We start from the raw sequence: 7,213 nt of genomic DNA, 5'->3' as shown, positions 1-7,213 counted from the left end.
GAAGAGATATGCTGAGGGAGTTGGGACTTAACTATAACTTCAACAGCATGAGGGATATAACACTGTCAGGAGAGAGTCCAAAACAATTATTTTCACTGCCTTTACTAATTCAGCAGCAGCTACTATGTCTTTGAGACATAGGGGAAGCTATACCGTGTCTTGAATTTTAGAGAAATAACTAGTCTTGGAAAAGCATTGGGAATAGCTTTGCCTAGCGTTTCACCAGTTGCCTTGGCTTTCTCATTATTCCTTTAAAAAAAAAAGCCCTGGCAGTCACCCAATCAATCTACATTAATGGCTCCCTCTTCCGTTTTCCAATCAGCTTTCTCACACCAATTCTTGATTTCCCCCTTTCCTACTAGGACCAGTATAATGAATCTAATCACAGAAGTTAATTTTCCCTTATCTGAAGTTTCTGTTTGAGTTTGGGGACTTAAGGGTTATACTCCTATTACATGCTGATCTTGAGAGGGAAGAGGGACAGCAGAGGTGCTCCCCAGGCTAGAAGGAAAGATGAAGAAGAAATAAGAGTAAGAAATGGAGGGAATAAAAGAGGAAGGATGCAAAGAGGAGGGGTGTTTTCAGGGTATTTTCCTTATGAGGGAGATTCTTCCAGGTTGGTTTTCCATTGGTAGAGTTATTGATGGGTTGATTCTAATTCTACCCTATGTTCTATTTTAGCAGCCTTTGTGAACCATTTATAAAAAGCAATCCCCTAAAATGTCATTTTAGATTTCTTTTCACTTAATTTTTGTTCATGAAAGACTAGTTTAGACTGGTCAAAGAAAGTCCAGCTGGGCCATATCAATTTATTATCATCATTAGGTAAGTCTAGCTTTTTACAACAATATTTATGCATATCAGAACCATATTTTCTGCATACTTGAGACACAGCCACCCAGATCATGTGGTTCATGGACAGAAGGATCCTTAGTATTCAACTGAGCAAGGTTAAAGGACATCTATATGTATAGGTTGATACTGATATCTTTATAGATATAATATATATATCAATATTGATATTTTATTGATATCAATATTGACATAGAGATAAATACCTATACCTGAGAAGATTAACTGAATGCTGGCCTCTGAAGGACACACTAAGTTCTTTTGAGAAGTAATGAATTTGACCAAACAGACTGAAATTTGAGATAGGAGCAGAGAAAGAGATAGTAGACAAACTTACTAGTGCAGCTACTGAAGATTCAGGGAAAAATTGCCTAGCTAAGAGGGTGGTCTGATGAAATCCAATTCAACTTGCCTCATCCTCTCTGAGACATGGCGCCAAGGAATATCAACCCACTACCTTCTTGGATGTCTGACTCAACAGAATGAAGTCAAATTGAGTGGAAGAGGGATACCAAGAACCAGAAGGAGAGGAACAGGCATTATATTTATTATGTTTTTCTCAGCAGAATAGCATGCGTGTGTGAACTCCTTTTCTAAGAAAAGGACCCCACTGGTTTCAAAGCTAGCTAATTGTTTTTACTCAAAACCACCATAGATTATGGATAAGGGATTAATAGTAAACTTTTGGAGTGGGCCTGGAGGTTCCTGGGGAAACAGACCTATAACTTTCATGCCATTTGGAAAATCTCTGAGGTTGTTCCAGTCAAGATAAGGATTACTTTATCTGGCAAAGTCCCTAAAACTGCTTCTGGTTCAGGTAGTGTGGGAATAGTCTGGTAAAGTTTCACTTGATGGGTTTCTTATGCTTAGCTTGTAGTCATAAAACATTATTTTTATGTCATGGTTCCCTAGCATCAGAAACCCTGAAAAGAATGGAAACGTGAATAATTCTAACTGGTTATTATAATAAATATTATTTTCATATTCAGATACTCTTCAGAATTTCTTTTACATTATTTAACAGGTATGAATTATAGTTGGTAAAATGCTGAAGACTACTCAGATAACCATGTTTCCTTCCAATGCCCATGAAGAACTTTGCAATTTTATTTCTTTTGAATTTTTTCTGTCCCATGACTCATAGCCATACTAATTTTAAAGTGATGGACTTTGGCATAGCATGATGTTTTCTGTGTAACATATTGAAGCACTATGTATGTGTTTGTATATGTGTGTGTTTTCATCCACTTTTCTTTTCCTTTAAGGTTAGAATAATCTCATTCACAAACTATTGTGAATGTCACTAAGGGACTTCAGGGAAATGCAGGTTTCTCTAGAAATGAGCAATAATACAAAGATCAGGAAATGGAATCAAAGTACATAATTGAAGACTTCCTGAGGTCTCGCCCAACAAAGTGATGAACATTATCTGTGGACCCTAGAAAATGTGCCAGAGTAGAAAAATGGGGTCACTTGGGGCACAAATTTTAGTAGCTTACATGTAAAATTTAACATTTGGCTTTCAGGGGCTGGTCACTTGGGCTTCAGCACCAACCTGTGATAAATTTCACACTATATGTGTGTGTGTGTGTGTGTGTGTGTGTGTGTGTGTTTACAAGTCACTTAATTACCTCTTCAGTTTCCTCAACTGTAAAATGGGGATAATAATAATAACAATTACTTCCTGAGATTATGTCAATCAAATGAAATCAATGTAAGGTGTTTAGCATAATATTTGGCCTATAGAAAGTGCTATATAAATTTTTATTATTATTAACATATGTATAGATGCACAAATACATACAATTCTGAAGCATGTCATTGCATGGAATTTATTATTATTTTCTAATAGCTATGGTTTAGTTTGTATTGGTATTCTCACCACTAATACAGCTTGCCATCTACCACACAGGAATATGGCATCATGCAATTCTTTGGTAAAAATGGCATTTCCCAGAAGCTGGCCATTAGTGATGAGCTTCTCTAAGCTTAACTAGGCAAGGTCTTGATCTATTCACAAATAGTGGATTTTTAGACAGATTCAAACCCTTTTTAGCTTGTGTTCTAATGATCTAGACCTTTTTGAAAAAATCCTCACATTCATAGAATAAGGAGTCACTAGGGTAAAATCTTCATTCAGGATAGAAAGAATAGATAACATATTTTATTTCATTTAGTGACGTATTTGCAATATTCTTTTCAACACTGAACAATTCGTTGATGGATGGTCACTATGTATTATAGGATTTCAATGAAGATTAACCCTCAAGATCTGTATTAAAATGATGAAACTGAAAATTTATCAAAAATATTTGTCAATTTTTTCTATAATTTATTATTGTTCCAACTTTGTTGTCATTTATAAAGCCTTGTGTAGGCATAAAAAGGTCAATGTGTATATGAACATTTTTGAAATGCCACTGACAATAAGTCATCATATCCTTATATGTGGGCACTTGCTCAGTTTCTGATTTTGCCTTTAATGCAAAGAAAATACATTTCTGTGAAAAAAGCTTCTCTGACTTTAGGGTGAAAATAATGGGAAAGAAGAGGAAATAGGAAAGATCATGGGGTGCATAAGTAATCAAAGAATGAAAGAGCCAGTCCACTTTGATGGATTTCTTTTCAAAAGAACAGCTCCATTCTTGACAATAAATGCTCTAGAATCTTAAAATACTACTATGGTGCTTGCTGATTGCAAATGTATAACTGCTAAAAAAAAAAATCTGCATTAATTGCAAGGTTGTAGCCTTCTTTTGCTAATTCCAGACCACTCAGGTTTTATTTATATTGCTGTGTTGCCAAACAAGAGGGACTCCCAGAGCAAAAATTTATTTCCCTCAAGGCTCCAGCCAGAAGAGAACAGCAGTGTCTCTGTTGCTTCTTTTTCCTCCCTGGAAGATTGCCACAACTTTCCACACAGAATCAATGTTCTTAAAACAGCGGCATTGATTTGCTAATTTCAGTGCTATTGTTTTATCTTCCCTCATACAAAGGCTTTTGTACTTTTTTCTTTCTTTCTAGGTCTTCCTTTCCTTTTTTTCTTTATTATGGTATTTTCTTTACTATCTCCTTCCCCCTTAAACCAATTCAATACACTCTAATCTTAGAGGACGAAATCTTTGGTTAACATTATTTGGCTTGTGACATGTTTCAAGTGCTTGTCACATGAATATGGAATGCTAGTGTTTGAAGTTGTAAATTATAACTCATTTGTTCATGCAAATGTATGTAGAATTTTGTTTAATATGACATATCTTGTTTTCTAGTTTCCCAACCATGTCTATTACCATTTCTGAAAAGAGAAGGCACAGAATTTCTCTAGAAAAGCTTTGTTTTTTTAAGTCTATTATGTGAGAGGTCTATTATATTTTCTTTCCCCTTTTTCCATGCAGGTGGACAAATCTGAAGGATTTAAGGGGGATAATTTTAAGATAACAAATTGTGAACAATTTTGAAAATATGCCATTTAATTATCAGGTGACTCACAAACATTTGGGGGGCCCAAAAGAATGAGGAGAATGAGACTTGAATAATTTCTTTTAAAAAAGCTTTTCCTTTCCCGATTTTCTAGAAGTGGGCAACACTAAGAGAAAGAACTAATAGTAGGCTAGAGGCAGTTTATTTTGTGATCCAAATGCAGAAGTCTACCATGCTCTGAGATCCTGAAAACAAAATCAGACCTTTATTTGAAGCATAAAATTTTCAAGTATTTCTGACATGCAATCAAAGCAAAATTTAGTGATCACAGCTAGTACTTTATAGAGAAAGTGACATGGGCTAAGGGATTAGGTAAGATTTTTACATGGACAATGCTTAATAATGATTTAAAATTTCAGTACATTGACTTAGTTTACCTCACCAAAACTTAGAGTTTTCTACAGGATAATAAATCAGTATATCAATGTGTAAACATCTAGTCCAGATTATCAGGGAAATGTTTGGCTTCAGTGGGTAGGACAAGGACAACCAGTTGTTGCCAAGTAGAGGAGGGGTTTGGGGGGGGGGCTCATGTGATGCCTAGGCTGCATGACTGATTCTGGCCAGACCATGGCTTCCAAGAGACCTTGCAATCTGGGGTTCACTCTCATGACTGGGGGCTACACTTAATGTTTCTACTATGGTAAATATATAGTTAAGAAAAACAAATGAATATTTATGACACCTGAAAATATATGCCTTACTCCCCCATATAGTTAATCATCTTTATGCCTATATGATAGACATATTTCATTTTCAGTCCTTGAAATTCATTGTTGATTATTGAATTAAACAGTATTCTGTAGTTTTTAATGGTTTTTTTTATTTTCAGTTAAAAAACCACTCTTGTAGTTCATTTCAGCCTTCCCAAGTTTCTCTCAATATTGTATATTCATAATTTCCTATATCACAGTAATATTTGATCACATCCCAAAACAATTTGTTTATTCATTCATTATTTCCCCTCTATCTTTTCCTCTGTCTACTTAGCTAAAGAGTCATTGAGTTGTAGAGTATATACTGTTTACTGATTAGGAGTGGTGGTGGTTACAAATTATTTCCCAAGTTCCTGACCCACACTTGGGAAGCTCTGCAGACCCCTATGGCTGAGTACCTGGAAGCTACATGCATGAGGGATGATCTTGGGACTGTGGCCAAAGAGACCTGGGGAACAAGGTAACGGGAAGCAAGGATTGAGGGCTGAGGAACTGGGAAGAAGCTGAACCCCAAACTAAGAAGCTGAGGAGCAGTGAGGAAAAGGAAGAACACTGTAAGAAACTCCCCCCAAAAGAAGATTTTTCTGCTGATGGCCTATTCTAGGAAGGGTTACCACAGGATGAAGAGGAATTTGGTCTCTTCAAAATTCAAGATTATTGAAGATGACTTGGTCTTTGCCCTTGTTCAGTCTGGCTGCATTCCAGAGAACCATGAGGCAGATAGGAAGAAAATGTCTTTTCAGAGGTATACATGGACAAAGATATGTCTGCCACTTGCCAGATTTTATCATTGAAGGTGTGGTTCACTGGCAACATTTTTTGTTATTATTATTAGTTTATTGAGCAAATAATAGTTTCTCAATAAATATCTCTCTAAATCTTCAACCATAAATTTAAAATGTGTACTTTTTTCTTTAAGTTTTGGAATTTTATTTTATTAATTAATTTAGAATAATTTTCCATGGTTATAAAATTCATGTTCTTTCCCTCCACTCCCCCAACCTCCACCCTGTAGCTGACTCACAATTCCTCTGGGTTTTACATGTGTCATATCAGGATTCTAGGTTTGAAGAGGGTCGCTGTGAGTTTTAATTCAAAGAACATAAGTGATGTGAGAACCTAGTTCTACATGCTGCCAGCATTTGCCTTTGCCTACAAGGCAGGCAGGATGTCCAGGATCAGAGGTACTGCCTGAGCCCTGAGACCCTAGAGAAAATCAAGCACATCATGGCCGGCTACATGGGGAATCAAAACTTCCACAACTTCCCCTCCCAGAAGGTCCCCAAGGAGCCCAGTGCCAGTAGCTACATCATGGAGATGCACTGAGAGGTGCCCTTCATGCTAGAAGGCATGGAGTTTCCCATGATCAATGTGAAGGGCCAGAGTTTTATGATGAACCAAATTTAGAATATGGTTGACTTGGGTGATCACCATCTAAAGGACTTCAAGTCAGAGTCAGCGATGGAACACAGCTTGGGAGAGGAGAAAGGGGGCACCCCAAGGCACCTGGGCTGGGGCTCATGATGGATAGGGTCCATTTCAATTGGTGTTTCAGGAATTATGGGCTGCACGAGTCCCTGAACTGGGTGGAAGAGGAGGAGAAGATGACTGTGTTCAAAGAGCAGTATATTTATCCCACCATTACCAAGATAGAAATGGAATCTCAGGATCTCAGAGCATGGTAGACTTCTGCATTTGTATCACAAAATAAACAGCCTCTAGCCTGCTATTAGTTCATTCTCTTAGTGTTGCCCACTTCTAGAAAATCAGGAAAGGAAAAAAAATTTTTTTAAGAAATTATTTTATTCAATAGGTGCAAACTAAAAAAAAAACCCAACAAAAACAAATTATGTCCCAAAATATTTGGACCAAATCACAACTCCACTAATATTCTGTAATCTAATCTCAACTGTATCCTCACTGAATGAAGAAATCCTTCTGTTACTTAGCCAAATTATAAACTACTCTATTCATTTCACTATAATATTTCTTTCAAATATTTTTCTTCTCTTCTCAACCTTCCATTTGTACTTCTCTCTCTCCTTCCAGATCTCAGTTGAAGACCTCATACTTCACTAAGAAAAAAGAATCAATTCACTGAAAGGTCAATCTCATATCCTTGCCTTTATTTGATAGGCCCCTATAACCATCCCCTTTTATATCCC

The 7,213-nt window shown here is 36.6% G+C and overlaps 1 pseudogene; it reads left to right on the top strand.

Annotated features, from left to right (window-relative positions):
• Positions 1 to 455: 455 nt before the first annotated feature.
• On the top strand, positions 456 to 6,733 carry LOC100617805 (pseudouridylate synthase 1 homolog; annotated as a pseudogene).
• Positions 6,734 to 7,213: the final 480 nt, after the last annotated feature.

The sequence above is a fragment of the Monodelphis domestica genome, chromosome 8 (assembly GCF_027887165.1).
Source record: "Monodelphis domestica isolate mMonDom1 chromosome 8, mMonDom1.pri, whole genome shotgun sequence".
In the NCBI taxonomy this organism is placed as follows: domain Eukaryota; kingdom Metazoa; phylum Chordata; class Mammalia; order Didelphimorphia; family Didelphidae; genus Monodelphis; species Monodelphis domestica.
This window is presented reverse-complemented; position numbering and strand designations above follow the sequence as displayed.